This window comes from Neophocaena asiaeorientalis, unplaced genomic scaffold (genome assembly GCF_003031525.2).
Source record: "Neophocaena asiaeorientalis asiaeorientalis breed wild unplaced genomic scaffold, Neophocaena_asiaeorientalis_V1.1 scaffold648, whole genome shotgun sequence".
In the NCBI taxonomy this organism is placed as follows: Eukaryota; Metazoa; Chordata; class Mammalia; order Artiodactyla; family Phocoenidae; genus Neophocaena; species Neophocaena asiaeorientalis.
The window spans coordinates 2,095,907-2,110,380 of NW_020172781.1; the positions used below are offsets into that span (position 1 = coordinate 2,095,907).

Genomic DNA, 14,474 nt, shown 5'->3' on the forward strand with positions numbered 1-14,474 from the left:
CTCCTGATTTAAAAAGGCATGGCTTCTAACTGTATCCAGCAGATAAGTTTCTGCTTTGTTCCAGTGCACTGACACAGCCCTCTAAACAGTCCATCCTGCTAGAGAGTTGATCCGGAAGTTCTCAGTCTGCTCAGCCAGGAAGCGTAGATCTAACTCTCTCTATCCTCTTTCATGATAATTCCTGGATAGCTGGTATTTCCATTCAGTGGAGAAAAGGAGGGTTGAATTCTGTTCTCATAACCACCCTCCGTGGACTGAGGAATTGTCATTTTGGATTACAACTGGGGTGTTTGGATGACAAATTTAAAAAAAAAGCTTTGTTTTTCCCTGGAAGACTCAGTTATGTTTGGGGAGTCTCCCAGGTGAACATTTGGTGACTTCAGCCTGCATTTGGAACAACACTAGCAAATATCTCCCATGAGTGCTCTGTGGGCTCCACCCCTGCACCCTGGCCCAACAGTGAATCCAGGAGCTACAAATCAGAGCATCCCTTATGCTACCTTAAAGTAGAAGTCTTCCCCAGAGCCATTCTTGCTGTTCTCTCACTGGAGGCAGCAAGCACTGTTACAGCTGATTGCAGTTGGAAACACTGCGTACAGTAATGTTAACGCAAGCGGTTGCTCCTACGAGCCCTTGTGAAGTAACAGTATTTATGCCCATTTTTCAGATGTGCAACTCGAGGGGTGGGGACAGGCAGACAGTGGAGCCATGGGCCTCGTTTGTCATCAGTGTTGGTGGGCTGCTGTGTGCCCAGCACCCCCCCGCGGAAGGCAGGTTTGTGGGTCCCTCTTGCTCTCGGATCACAGACCTGCCACCTCTGTTTTCAGGCCTTGCCCAGAGGGAACATTTCTCCATCCAAGCTCTAGTGGCTTTGAAACTTTCATTAACTTCAGAGTATAGATAAGGAAACCATAAACTCAGACCCATTCACTTGGTGAGGGTTAGGCCAAGTTCTTGGATCAAATGAAAATGAAGACCTTGAATGCTAAGTCCTCTGATCCACCTTCCCAACCTGGCCCCCATCCACGTGGCAGTGGCCCCAGCACTTTCCAGGCCATGAGAAATTCCACCTCAGTTATACCCCTGGCTGACGGGCCTTCATTCTTGCACTACCCCTCCCAGAAATTAGAACCAATAAGCAAAAGTCTTAAACGTAGGGCTGTTCATACCATCTCATTTATTTATTTATTTTTTGGCTGTGCCGCGCGGCGTGCGAGATCTTAGTTCCCTGACCAGGGATCGAACCCGTGCCCCCTGCATTGGGAGCATGGAGCCTTAACCGCTGGACTGCCAGGGGAGGTCCCCTATCATCTCGTTTATTTAACAGTCACATAATCTCACATTTTTTTCATTTGAACCACTTTCACTACCAAACCTTCCCGTGGGCTGCTGTCTCTTGCTTCTGATCTATCCCCACTCCATATTTCTTCAGCCGAAGATCTTGTCCTCTGTTTCCATGGAAGCTTCCCTAACCGCCCCTAACCGGTTGGGGTAGTGGCTGCACTTCTACACCTTCGCATCCTCTGAATACATGACGCAGAGGCCCACTTGCTCCCGCACTTCCATGTGACAGGTTTGATTCATGTCTCATGTACTGAATCAGGGTTTGCTTTGTGCCTGTATTGTTTTGGGTCCTGATGTGCCTGTTTCTGGGAGCACAAATTTTTGCAAAGTCACGGACCGCATCTTCTCTGCACACACCCGGGGCACTTAATAACAGACTCCCATGAAGTAACATATCTGGGAGTGAGTCACTAGGTTCCCAAAACACCCAGGGTCCCAAGTGACTCTGTTTGTCACAGCTTAACCAGCCCCTGGAACCATCTGGGGTGACCAGGAGACTCATTCACGTGTGATCAGGTCAGAACTAGGCCGGGCGGGGCCTGGCCCCTGCTTGCCCTAGGAGCAGCCTACTTTGGGGATGTCTTTGGTCTCTGCTTTCGGAGTTCTCCGGGGTGCGCACGTCTCATAATTGCCATGTCAGCCCCGGGGTGGTGTGGTCCCACCTTCCCTCACCTCTGAGCTCGCCCCTCCACCACCCCACCCCGCGTAGGCCACCTCTCCCTCTTGTTAATCTCTCTTTTTGTTAGACTGGGATTTTATTTATTTGTTTTTTCTTATTCTTTGAGCTCTTGCTGGCAGTCAGCTCGGGCAGGGTGACTGTGCTCAGCGCTGGCTAATGGCTTGGAGCCACTCCAGGCTGCCGGTTGCGTCGGCTTTCACTTGTGGGTGATCGTCGACGAGCGTGCTGCCTTTTCTCTGTGACACCCCAGGGTCCCCTCTCTTGCCGGCTCGGCTCTTCGCACTTGGCTGGCCTGCCTTTTTGTTGTGAATGGCAGTTTCTCCTGCGCACCCTGGAGCCTGTCTGGCCACCTCGATGGGGCTCAGACTTCCTCACTTGCAGAGCCTGCTCAGCCTTCAGGCCAGTTGAGCTGTTTGCTTTTGCTGCGTGTTTTGTGCTGTTCCCTTTTGGAGCTTGGACACTGTCCCAGGGTGGGCAGGGGCTCCCAAGTCTGGAGACGGGGATAGCTTGGGAGAATCCTCAGGTTGTTAGACGTGTGTGTGTGTTGGGCGAGTGATCGTACATGCTGCTGATGTAGTGTGTTCTGACGTTTCTTCAGAGTCTCTTGGTCTGTAGCAAAGGATGGCATTGAATTTCTAGTGTCATCTCTCAGCAGCTGTGCGAACTTGAAGGAGGAGCTAAGCTTCGGTTTCTCCCTGAGTTTCACTTTCTTCAGCTGTACAACGGGGAGAAGAACATCTCCATTCAGGGTTGACATAAAGATTAAATGGGAAATTCCATATAACATCTCCCGGCACCACCTCAGTAAGTGGAAACTCTAACTAATAGTAAAGTATCAGGGTTTCATTTTCAACAAAGTAGCGATGACGCCCTTTCTAGAGCCTCTGAGTAGATAATCTAAGGACTCCACGTTGAGGACTTGAGCTTGCCCTTCCTTTTATTAAATTCTTCCTCTTAAGGAATGTTAATTGGGTTTTGGATTTTCTTAGGGATCCCGTGGTGGCGAATGGGGGAACCATATGTTAATTTCCTTGACCGTCCAGGTGCACCTCAGAGACAATTCAACTGAAGTAGCCCCACCTCCTGCCCACTCTTTAGGATGGCTTTTTGGTTTCCATTGTATTTTTCTTTATTCACGATGCCTCTTTTGCGCTCTCTTCCCCACTCGACAGAAAGGGAACCGAGGAGGAGGAAGAGGAGGCCGGGCCCAGTGCCTGGCCACCGACTGCACAGGCTCTCAGGCCCTGCCGGCTCCCCTGGGAGCCGCACCCACCAGGACAGCCCGGGTCCTGGAGAAGTGGCGTGCCCAGGCCATCAAACTCTCTGCGGGTTGTAGACTTCCTCCTGACATGTCACTCCGCCAAGGCGCCTGTGCCTCCCAGCCGTCTTACCCCTTGTTGCCGCTCTTCTGAGTATAGCCACCAGCTCACAGGAGATCCAGATGCTGGGCTGTGGCCAGTGTTCACGGGAGCTGGGTCCAGTCAGCCCCCCAGGCGCTCCCAGATAGGGGCTAGAGCAGACCTCTGATCAGTAGCCACGTGGAGAACGAGTCTCATGGCCAGACTTGTTCCCCTGAGCACCATTTATCCGCTGACCCGCTGCAGAGGCCCAGGGAGCGCCAGCGTGCAGTGAAAAATGCCTTTGTCTCCGTTTGCTGTTGTGCTGCTTCCGTCCCCATCCCCGTGCGTTTCACAATTAGCATCTCCAGTGCTTCCAAGTGAATACAGGACAGATGTTCGCACAGGTGCTGCCGTCTTCACTGGGTAAACAGAGTGGAGTTGGCATGTTTTTCTGTGTGTGTGTGTGGAAAGTAGGCCTTGGAGATGGTTGTAGTGTTTACAAATGTTTTCTCAAAGCATCCGATGCACTTTTGCACGTGGTAGGTGCTCAATAAATACTTTGTGATGAGTTATTAGTGGGAATAAAAGCCTTTTGTTTCATAAAAAACCCAGGGGCCCGGGAGCAGGAACTACAATTCCAAGTCAAGCCTTGAAATTCACAGACTAAAGAAGATGGAAATCATTTCCAGCCTCACCGAGAAATTATCTGCCAGCATCTGGCAAACCCCTTCTTCTCTCTTTGCCTTGGCGGAGGGTGGTGGTGGGTTGTGTAGCAGTGGCAAGACATGGTTCTTCACGTGCAGGGTGGTCAGGACAATCAGTGGAGGTGACCCCAGCGGCTCCTGGCAAGTTAACTGCTCTGTAAACACGAGCGCACCATGGCTCCTCCGGGGAAAGGACCTTGCCCTTTTGCCTGTGCAGAATGTAGATGGGATTACGGTATAACTGAGAATGCCCTCCCGGCCTGCGTTTTTCCGATTGGCACACCTGGTCCAACTGCTCTGCTGGTAAAACCCAGCAGCTCAAGTCCAGTCTCCTTAACATGGCTTACAGCCCACCCGCTGCTCCTGCCTCACAAAAGAGTCAGGCTGCTGGGCTCAAACCCCAGCCTGGCCCCTTTCTTGCTCTGTGACCTTGGGCAAATCACTTAGCCTCTCTGGGCCTTAGTTTCCCCTTCTGGAAACTGAAGATATCAATAGTCTCTAGTTCACGGGGCTTTTTGTACTTAAAAGAATTAACAAACGTAAAGCACTGAGTGTGAGCTGTTATTCTTGTTCTCATTCCCACACATCAGCCTTATCTCTGGCTTCAGAATTGCCGAACCCTCTGCAGTTTCCCAGACATCCCCTGCCATTTGCTTCTCTGTGCTTTATGCATGACCTTCCTGTTTCTGGAATGTACCCCTCACCCCATCCCCATCCCCCTTTTGAACACCTTTTCATCCCTCCTCCTTTCAAAGCCAGCACGGATATCGCCCCTGAATCCCTCTCTGCCTCTTTTCTCCAGCCCCCGTGGACGGTCGTTGTCATCACATCCTTTTCTAGGCTGTTGTAACTAACAAGTGCCTTTAACGCACCAGAATCACATCCCTTCTTCTGCCTCCTGATTGTGAACTCCGTGAGGGCAAAGTTCATGGTTTTACTTTTTCAAATCCAACACCTAACTCAATGCCTGGTATATAGTAGGTGCTGAGGAAATGTCTCCTCAAATGAAACCATATTTGTTTGCATCTAGAAGGTCAGCCTTTTAAAAACTTGCTCCTCCCCTTTTCTTCCTCAAATAACCGCATGATTTATTAAGACTAGAGACTTGCTCTCAAGGTCACATTTGCAACCTCAGGTGTGAGTTCCCAGCGTGGCCAGTTTGAGGGTGGGCCCCTGGGACAGCAGTTGCTACTCTAAATTACCAAGAGAGGCTTATTTTCCGGGCCCCTCCCAAGAGTCTGTTGTTTCTGATCTTCACCCCTCCCGACTTTCCGTACATCTCCTCTGTTTATAGCTGCTGCTCTCAACTTGCTACCCAGTTCAAGTCCCTTCTGTGGCTGGCCTTGTGTATCCGCAGGGAATCCCTCTGGATTTGGCCACGTAGGTCCCTGTCAGCTGGCCAGAAACAGAGTTGTCCTCTGTTTCCATGGAGGCTTCCCTAACCGCCCCTAACCGGTTGGGGTAGTGGCTGCACTTCTACACCTTCGCATCCTCTGAATACACTACACAGAGGCCCACTTGCTCCCTAGCACCTGCACCGTGAGGGCAAAGTTCATGGTTTTACTTTTTCAACGCAGGGCGTTATCCAGGCTACTTCCAAACCCGGGCTCCTTCTAGAACAGTGCTTGACCCAGTACCGGCCTGGGTGAGCCTTTCATCTTTCCTTTCCTCCTCTGGCTTAAGCCTTTGGCAGGACAGGTTTTGGGCTTGAGGCCAGCGATTCAACTGGGAGGGCTGCACGCCAGCTCTCGCCTTTGTGGAGGTTAGTCTATTTGCCCGGAGTTCTGCCTGGGTTTACAGCCTCTCCTAACGTGCGTTGATGACGCGGGTCTACCTCCCAGGCCATCGTGCAGTCAGTCGTCAGCAGAGAAGTCTCGAGCAGCAGGAAATGTGCGCTCTGCTTGCTTTCGGTGTAGTGTCTTTTGCCTGATTTTTATCTGGGGGCCTTTAAAGAGCCACAGCCGGCACAGAAGCAGGGCGGCGACGCCGTGCCTGGAAAACTCATCAGCGTCACTCTGGTTGGTTCTCCTCCCCTTCAAGCCTCTTCCCATGGAGTGGGGCTCTCAGCGACAACTGGCAAACGGTTGGGGGATTGCTCGTTGTTTCTGCTGGGCACTGGTGTCCGGAGGGCTCCAAGGGCTTTGTGGGTATTCGCATTTGTTTCTCAGATGCCCAGGTGCACAGTTGGCACCAGTCTCCCGGTTAGTGGATGAAGAAACTGAGGCTCTGGGGATCAAGATCGTGAACCAAGGACTGGGAGGGGCACAGCTGGGAGTGAACTTGGGTGTTCAGGGCTACGTTTTGTCTTGAAGAGGATGTGCGGGATGCGTGTATGTGTGAACGCATAAGGTTGTGTATGTGTAAGAGAATGAGAATGAAAAGGAGGGAGGATTGAATGGGGCCGTGGGGTCCTCAGTATAAACCTGCCCAAGAACAGTCACTGCCTTGCAGTCTTTCCCATCAGAACTACCTCCCACGAGGAGCTCATAGGCCTTTTATCCAAAGCAACCTCTTGCCAGGCCCCAAAGGAAGGCCGCAGTGATTTACCCAGCCCTAGTGGACCCTGCGCTCGCTGGATGAGGGGGCTGGGTCACAGAAGCCCTCCTCACCTGCCCGTTCTTTTCCTCTCCTCCCTGGCTCCACTTTATAGCCGGCATATGGAAACTGTTTCTGTTTACCCAGTGCCACCAGGATGCTGCTGCATGCGGAAATCTTGGATTCCCCACAGGGTCGTTTCAGAGGCTGCATGCAAAGCAGCCAGCTGTTTTGCAGGGAGCCTCTGGGCCCTGTTACATCAGCTTGGAGGAAAACGTTACCATCTGTGAAAACAGGTCATCCTGGTTTGTCTGCCTGTCCTCTGTGTGGGGAACTTCTCTCCTACTTGGAGGCAGTTCTTTTGTTGTTCTTATTGTTTTGTATTCCAGTGCCTGTCAGTTCAGCAGTTTCTTTCTGTTCCTTCTCCTCTATGTTCACCTCCCTGGGCTGACTGCCAGGATGCAGGGAGGGCAGTTAAGGGGTTGGTGATGCGTAAATCTTTAGTGGCGAAGGTCGTTGGGCCTGAAAAGGCTGCAGGCTGGTTTCACAGGAGACTTCTCTGCCCAGGGCACCCGAAGTGCAGAACAAAGTATTTCTCTTTGGGGGTTGGGGTTGGGGGGACTTGCCCTAGAGGCTCCGAATGGGATCTTCCTGGTTGCCAAGAATGTTCCTGGTCAGCTTCCTCTGGCCCTTCTCCTGCGAGCGGAGAAGCTGGTTTGCTGTGGGAGCCAGAAGACTGCCGCTCCCACCCTCCTGCGCTGCTGTGTATCATTTTTTTCCTCCTTCTTCCCGCCCGTTACTGGGCCAGCTGCCTCCCAGGAAAGACGGAAATGCAGAGGCAAGGGCCAGCCATCATGTTCCTGGACGAGGCGGTGGATGGCCAGCTCCCCGACAGCCCCGTCGTGAGGTCATCCCACCTCCTCCAGCTGGGCCCTTGCGGTATGCCTTGACCTTGCCTTTCCAGCTCGTCTGGAGACACCCACCCTGCTCTGGGCGAGCACGGTGCCAAAGTCAGAGGTCGAACGTGTTGATTCTTATGTGGTCTCTGACAACCACTGGTGTGAGAGCTGGTCCCTGATCACAGGAGGGGGCTGGACCTGGGGTGCTGTGTGAGAGTCCTCCAGACCGCCTTGTTGTCCAGACTCTCCCTGTGCAGGGGATGCCCCGAAAGTTGCATCATCAACTTTCACCTGGAGACCCGGGGGCCGCTGTTTCTCCCAGCAAGTGCAGATTTGGCCCAGGTTGGGTAGGATTAGGCCAGTGGCTTATTCTCTTTGATTTGTCTCACAGCTGTGCACCAGCAATTACATAGTGGCAGACAGTGGGCGTCAGACCACTGTCCACATTACTCTAGTGAGGGATGAGTGACCAGTGTTTGTGGTGGGGAAGCTCTAGAAGGGGAGCCAGGAGGCCCAGGTGCTAGAGCTGGCTCTCTGATGGATCAGCCCTGTTACACAGGCACACCTCCCCTCCCTGGCCCCAGTTTCCCATCTCTAAGAGACGGGCATTCAATTAAGTGGTCTCTGTGATCCATTTCAGACCTGACCATCATCCTTTCTAAGACCCCAGACCTGACACTCATCGTTTCTAAGATGAGCAGCAGAAAGTACTCAAGTCCATGCAGGGAAGCCCCGTAGCCCATAGAGCACGCTAAACCCTGCTCTGTGGTTTAGCGTGGGGATTCTCAGCACAGAACCTGCTGACCTTCTGAAGGTGTGAGACCCGGGCAAGTTCACAGATCTCTCTGGGCTTCCATTGCCTCATCTGTAAAATGGGCACAATAATGGTCGCTACCTCATAGGGTTATTGTGAGTATGAAATTTATAGAAATATATACATTTATATAAATACATAGATAAATATATGGTGCTGAGAATAGCCTGGCACACAGAATATGCCCTGTAAGTGTGTTTGTTATTTCAGCAAAAGCTGAGTTGATGAGGTTTGGGCTACATAGATTTGTGGGGCTGAGGTTCATTAGGGTAGGGGAGAGACGTGTGTGCTAAAAAAGACCCTGTCGTGACCCTCTCGGTGCAGCGAGGCAGTGCTGGTGGAAGGCTTCTGGTAGCCAGCAGGATCCAAGTGGCTGGGCTCTGCACCAGGTGTGGCATGGCCGGCCCCGTGGGTGGTTCATGAGTTGGGAGTCATTTTTAAAGCCATCTGCACCCCCTTGCCTGTCCCCCTCACCGTCTTTATGTATCTGTAAATTCATAGATGCTGTGAATTGCAAAGGCAGCTGGTCCAACTTGCCACTTGCTGGGGGAACCTCCTGCTGTTGAAGCCTCCTCTTGAGGCCCCGTGTTGATGGCGTATGTGCTGCCTTGGCAGACAGGTGGCCCCAGAGGGCAGGGACTATCCAGGTACCTCCAGTCCCCAGCCAGGGCCCCCAGCACCTAAGAGCTGCACTCCGCCCCTGGGGATGCCCATCAAAACAACGAGTAGAACAATGCCATTCACTGTTGATTTTAAAATATTTTTATTAAGAATTCTTCCTTTAAAAAAATTATTTATTTATTTATTTATTTTTGGCTGTGCTGGGTCTTCTTTTCTGTGCGAGGGCTTTCTCTAGTTGTGGCGAGCGGGGGCCACTCTTCATCGCGGTGAGCGGGCCTCTCACTATCGCGGCCCCTCTTGTTGCGGAGCACAGGCTCCAGATGTGCAGGCTTAGTAATTGTGGCTCGCGGGCCCAGTTGCTCCGCGGCACGTGGGATCTTCCCAGACCAGGGTTCGAACCCGTGTCCCCTGCATTGGCCGGCAGATTCTCAACCACTGCGCCACCAGGGAAGCCCAAGAATTATTTCTAACTTACAGATCACACGAGGAATAAAATGACAAATACGTATGTACCCAGCGCGACCAGAGCTTAGTGCTTACTTAATTTTAATAAATCAAACATGACAGAGGTAAAGCCCCCTTTGCCCAGTGCATTTGGGGGCAGCTCTTTTTTTAAGATTCTTCTTTCGATGTGGACCATTTTTAAAGTTTTTATTGCATTTGTTACAATATTGCCTCTGTTTTATGTTTTTGGTTTTTCTGGCCACGAGGCATGTGGGGTCTTAGCTCCCTGACCAGGGATTGAATCCGCACCCCCTGCATAGGAAGGTGAAGTCTTAACCACTGGACCGACTGCCAGGGAAGTCCCGGGGGCAGCTCTTGTAGTTAGAAAAGCCTTCCTGGGATCTGGTGGAAATGCCCGTCCTGTGACATCTCCTCCCAAGTCCTTGTTCTGCCCTTTGTAGCCTCACAACATGTCTCCTCACACCTGCCAGCCACCAGATGTGATCTGTGGCTAGAGAGCATACGTTTTGTCTCTGTGATGCTCGCTGTTGCATGGGGGCCCCGGCATCCTAGTGCTTGGCAGTAGCCAGCTGCCCTCTGAAGATCTACCTGTCCTTTAGGAGTTTGGGAAGGAACAGGAAATGGAGAGAGATGCAGCGGGAGCCAGATCCTAAAGACTCTTGCTGAGTCTGAAGTCTTTCCCGAGGGCGAGCTATTGAAAGACTGTTAAGCAGCTGAGGGATACGATCAGATTTATGCTTTACCGACTTCATCCTGCAACAAGACCCCCGCGGTCAGGGAAAGGCCCAGGCAGCGAGAACCAGCCTGAAGGCTGTTGCTGACTTTTAGGTGAAAGGCAGGAGGCTCCAGTGAATGTGGGGAGTGGAGATGGATTAGAGAGAGGAGAGCCTCCCAGACCTGGCGACTTATAGGCCATGGTGGGGGGGTGGGGTGGGAGGAAGGTGATGTGAAAGATTTCCGGCCGTGAGGACCGTCCTCCCAAGGCAGCCGGAAGGCTGGTCTGTCTCCCTGTCCCAGGGGTCCTTGTGGATTTCAGAGACTGGATGGAATTTTTTGTGCATCCGGGGAGAAGACTGTCTCTCACCCAAACCAGGGCCCTTCAGGATACCAAGGGTTGGGCTTCCCTGGTGGCGCAGTGGTTGAGAGTCCGCCTGTCGATGCAGGGGACACGGGTTCGTGCCCCGGTCCGGGAAGATCCCACATGCTGCGGAGCGGCTGGGCCCGTGAGCCATGGCCGCTGAGCCTGCGCATCCGGAGCCTGTGCTCCGCAACGGGAGAAGCCACAACAGTGAGAGGCCCGCGTATCGCCAAAAAAAATAATAAAAGATACCAAGGGTCACCTGCTCCCAGGCAAAAGCCATTGGTGTGAGTGAGGTGGAAGTGGCAAGGATTGGCCTGCACTGGGGGATGCTGTAGCGTTCCCCCGCCCCCCCCCCATCACAGTGGTGTATGGTGTCAAGTGATGGGGGCAAAGGGGAGAAGTTGAGGACCACGTGCCTTCTCCCCACCAGAATGGGCCTGAGAGAGCTCCCGGGCGGGAGGCAGAAGCTGGATCAATTTGCTGAGACTCCTACACGAGAAGAAGGGCTCGGAAGGCTCACATGGGGGTCTCCAAGGCAGGGGGCTCCTGCAGACGCTTATGTCTAGCACAGACTGGGAAAATGGCACTAATGTCCGCTGCCATCTGTGCCAGCCTGTCGCCCCCCACCCCGCACCAGCACCGCTATTTATTCGACCTAGGGCTGCTGCGTCCCGGGCGCTGGCTCCTGCCGCGCTGTGCAAAGGTCATGGAGGACAGGGCGCAGGCGCACAAGCTCCCAGCTCCATCCAGATGCCGGCAGGCATCTTTCTCCTACTTGGGAGTCACGTTTTGGCTCGTGCTCCCCTGGTCTATGTGAGCGGGTGGAGGAAGGTGGTTTGACCTTCTCCTGTCTCTGCCTAGGGCTTAGTTCTTTCAGAAATGGGCACTGGGATCAGAGTTGGGAAATGTTGGCATTGGTAGAGCAGGACCAGGATGATCAAGGGCTGGCTGCAGCCAGATGTCCTGCCTTCTACCTGTTACTCCATTTGAGTGATGGAACCGCTGATATATATATATATAAGTTGTGGCTCACGGGCCCAGCCGCTCCGCCGCATGTGGGATCTTCCCGGACCGGGGCACGAACCCGCGTCCCCTGCATCGGCAGGCGGACTCTCAACCACTGTGCTACCAGGGAAGCCCCCACTGCTATATTTTTAACCCTTTCGGCACTACCTTGTCCTCCTTTTCGGGTGTCGAATCCTTGAGAGGCATGCAGCCTACCAATTAGAAGCTAACCAGCCTAGTTTGGTATCCAAGCCCTTCTTGTCGCTGGCTGCATGACCCCAGGAAGGTACCTAACCTTCTGCACCTTAATCTCCTCAAGTCTGAAGTGGGAATAATAATATTACCTTCTTCATAGGATTGCTGTGAGAATTAAATAGCTTGATTGGCAGACAGCACTCAGGTATGTATCAGTTATCTATTGCTGTATAACGAACCAGCCCCAAACACAGCACCTTAAGACGAAGACATCATTTTTTCTGCTCATGAGTCTGCAGTTTGGGCAGGGCTTGGGGGAGGGGCAGCTTCTCTGCCCCACACAGTGACGGGGGCTGGGGGATCTGTTTGTGAGATGACTTTTATTCAACCTCACCAACAAGTTGGTGCTGGCTGCTTCCTGGCAGCTCAGCTGGGCTGTGAACTGGGCGCCTTGATTCTCCTCCGTGGGCCTCTCTCACAACATGGTGGCTACGTTCCAAGAGCAAGAGACCCAAGAGAAAAAGGTGGAAGCATTTTGACGACTTAGCTTTGGAAGTCATAAGCATTACTTCCTCTATCCTCTATTGGTCAAGACAGTCACAAAGCCTCACCTGGTTTCAAGAGGAGGAGACATAGTCTCTACCTCTTTGTAGGGAGGTGGCAGGGTTCTCGAAGAGCATGTAGTATAAAAGATAATGCTGTGGCTATCTTTGGGAAAAAAATCTGCCACAGAATAGATTTTGACATGTAATAAGCCATCCATAGGTATTTGCTACCACTAGTTTAAAACCATTCTCTGCTGTCCTTCACCGCAGACTTGTCTTTCTTACAGGGTGGGAGTATAGCGTAATGGTTAAATGCAGCTGCTCTGGAGGGGCGCTGCCTGGGGTTAAATCCTGGCTCAGCCCTTTACAGCTGTGTGACCTTGGGCAAGTTGTTAACCTCTCTGTACAGTAGGATTTATGCTAGTGTGTATCTCATGGGATGGTGGGAATTACGTGAGTTAATCAGCATGGAGCACTTAGCACAGAGCAAGTAGTGTTAACTCATTACTTTTCTTATATCCTTCACTGTTGCAGTCCCTTCCAGAAAGACTGTCCTAGTTACACATGCTAGCAATGGAGCTCAATTCAGAGTAGGTTTGTGAACTGGAAGTCCCTTGGCTTCCAGACGCACAAAGTTGGGAGGGGAGAAAAAGAACTATACTGTCGTTAAGAGTCTTATACTAGACATGAAGTGGTCTCTTGATGGTAGACGTGATAAATTTAAAATGTATACTATAAACCCCAGAGCAACCTCTGAATAACAAAAGAAAGCATTGTAGCTAATAAGCCAACAAGGAGATAAAATGGAACCATAAAAAAATATACAGTCATCCAAAAGAAGGCAGAAAACAAGAACAAAGAACATCCAAAAGAAGGCAGAAAATAAGAACAAAGAACAGGTGTGACAAATATGCGATAAATTGCAAGATGATATATTTAAGCCTAATCATATTAGTAATTACTTAATTGTAAATAATCTAAATACTCCAATTAAAAGGCAGAGGTTTTCAGATTGGGAGAAAGGAGCAAGACCAAACTCTATGCTGCCTACAGGAAACAAAGTTTAAATATAAAGACACAAAGAGGGAACTCCCTGGTGGTGCAGTGGATAAGTCTCCATGCTCCCAATGCAGGGGGCCTGGGTTCTATCCCTGGTCAGGGAACTAGATCCCACATGCATGCCGCAACTAAGAGTTTGCATGCCACAACTAAGGAGCACACCTGGTGCAACCAAAAAAAAAAAATGTTTCTCCTTTAAAAAAAAAGACACAAAGATTAAAAGAATGGAAAAAGCTACACTAATCACTAATTCAAAGAAATAATCAAAACTGGAGTAGACATATTAATCGGAGATAAATATTTGTATATTTATGTAAACTCTCAAAATTCAAAAAGAAGAAAATAACCTAATAAATAAGCAGGTAAACTACTGAAGCCCGTGCGCCTAGAGCCCGTGCTCCACAACGAGAAGCCACCGCAATGTGCCTGTGCACTGCAACGAAGAGTAGCCTCTGCTCGCTGCAACTAGAGAAAGCCCGACGCAGCTACGAAGACTCAACACAGCCATAAATAAATAAATAGATAAATAAATACAATTAAAAAAAATTTTTTAAATAAAAACCTTCCAAAGAAGAGGAAAGAAAAAGGTAAAAGAAAGATTTGGAGACACTTCAGTTAAGTTGTACAAATGGCAAATAAAGATACGGCAAGATGCTCAACATTATTAGTCATTAAGGAAACACAAAGTAAAAGCATTGGAATTAAAACAATGCAGTACCATCACAACCTTTTAGAATAGTTGACTAAAAAAACTGAGCATGTCAGTTGTTAGTGAGGCTGTAGAGGACCTGCAACTCTCATTCACTGCTAGTGGGAATGTAGAATGGTACAATCAATTTGGAAAACAGTTTGGTAGTTTTGTAAAACATTAAATGTATGATCTAGCTATTTCAGCCCTAGGTATTTACCCCAAAGAAATGAAAGCCTATATCCATACCATACCCTGTACATGAATGTTCATAGCAGCTTCATTTGAAAGAGCGAAACCCTGGCAACAATCTAAATGTGAATGGATAAACGGTGGTACATCCATGCAACGGAATACTACTCAGCAATAAAAGAGTGGACTGCTGATACACCCTATAACATGGATGAATTTAAAGTAATTATGCCGCGCTCCCCTGGTGGCGCAGTGGTGGAGAGTCCGCCTGCCGATGCAGGGGACACGGGTTCGTGCCCCGGTCCGGG

At 50.7% G+C, this 14,474-nt stretch overlaps 1 protein-coding gene across 7 annotated transcripts in view; it reads left to right on the forward strand.

Moving 5' to 3' along the window:
- TPCN1 (two pore segment channel 1) overlaps positions 1–14,474 on the forward strand; it is a 65,964-nt gene that overhangs the window by 15,013 nt on the left and 36,477 nt on the right. For 2 of the 7 annotated variants that reach the window (XM_024741450.1, XM_024741453.1), the window contains exon 1: positions 5,758–6,085. The exons of the other annotated variants lie outside the window; for them this stretch is intronic. The gene's annotated coding sequence lies outside the window, so the exon portion shown is untranslated. Of the gene's footprint in view, positions 1–5,757; positions 6,086–14,474 lie in introns of those variants that run through there. 7 annotated transcript variants of the gene reach the window in all.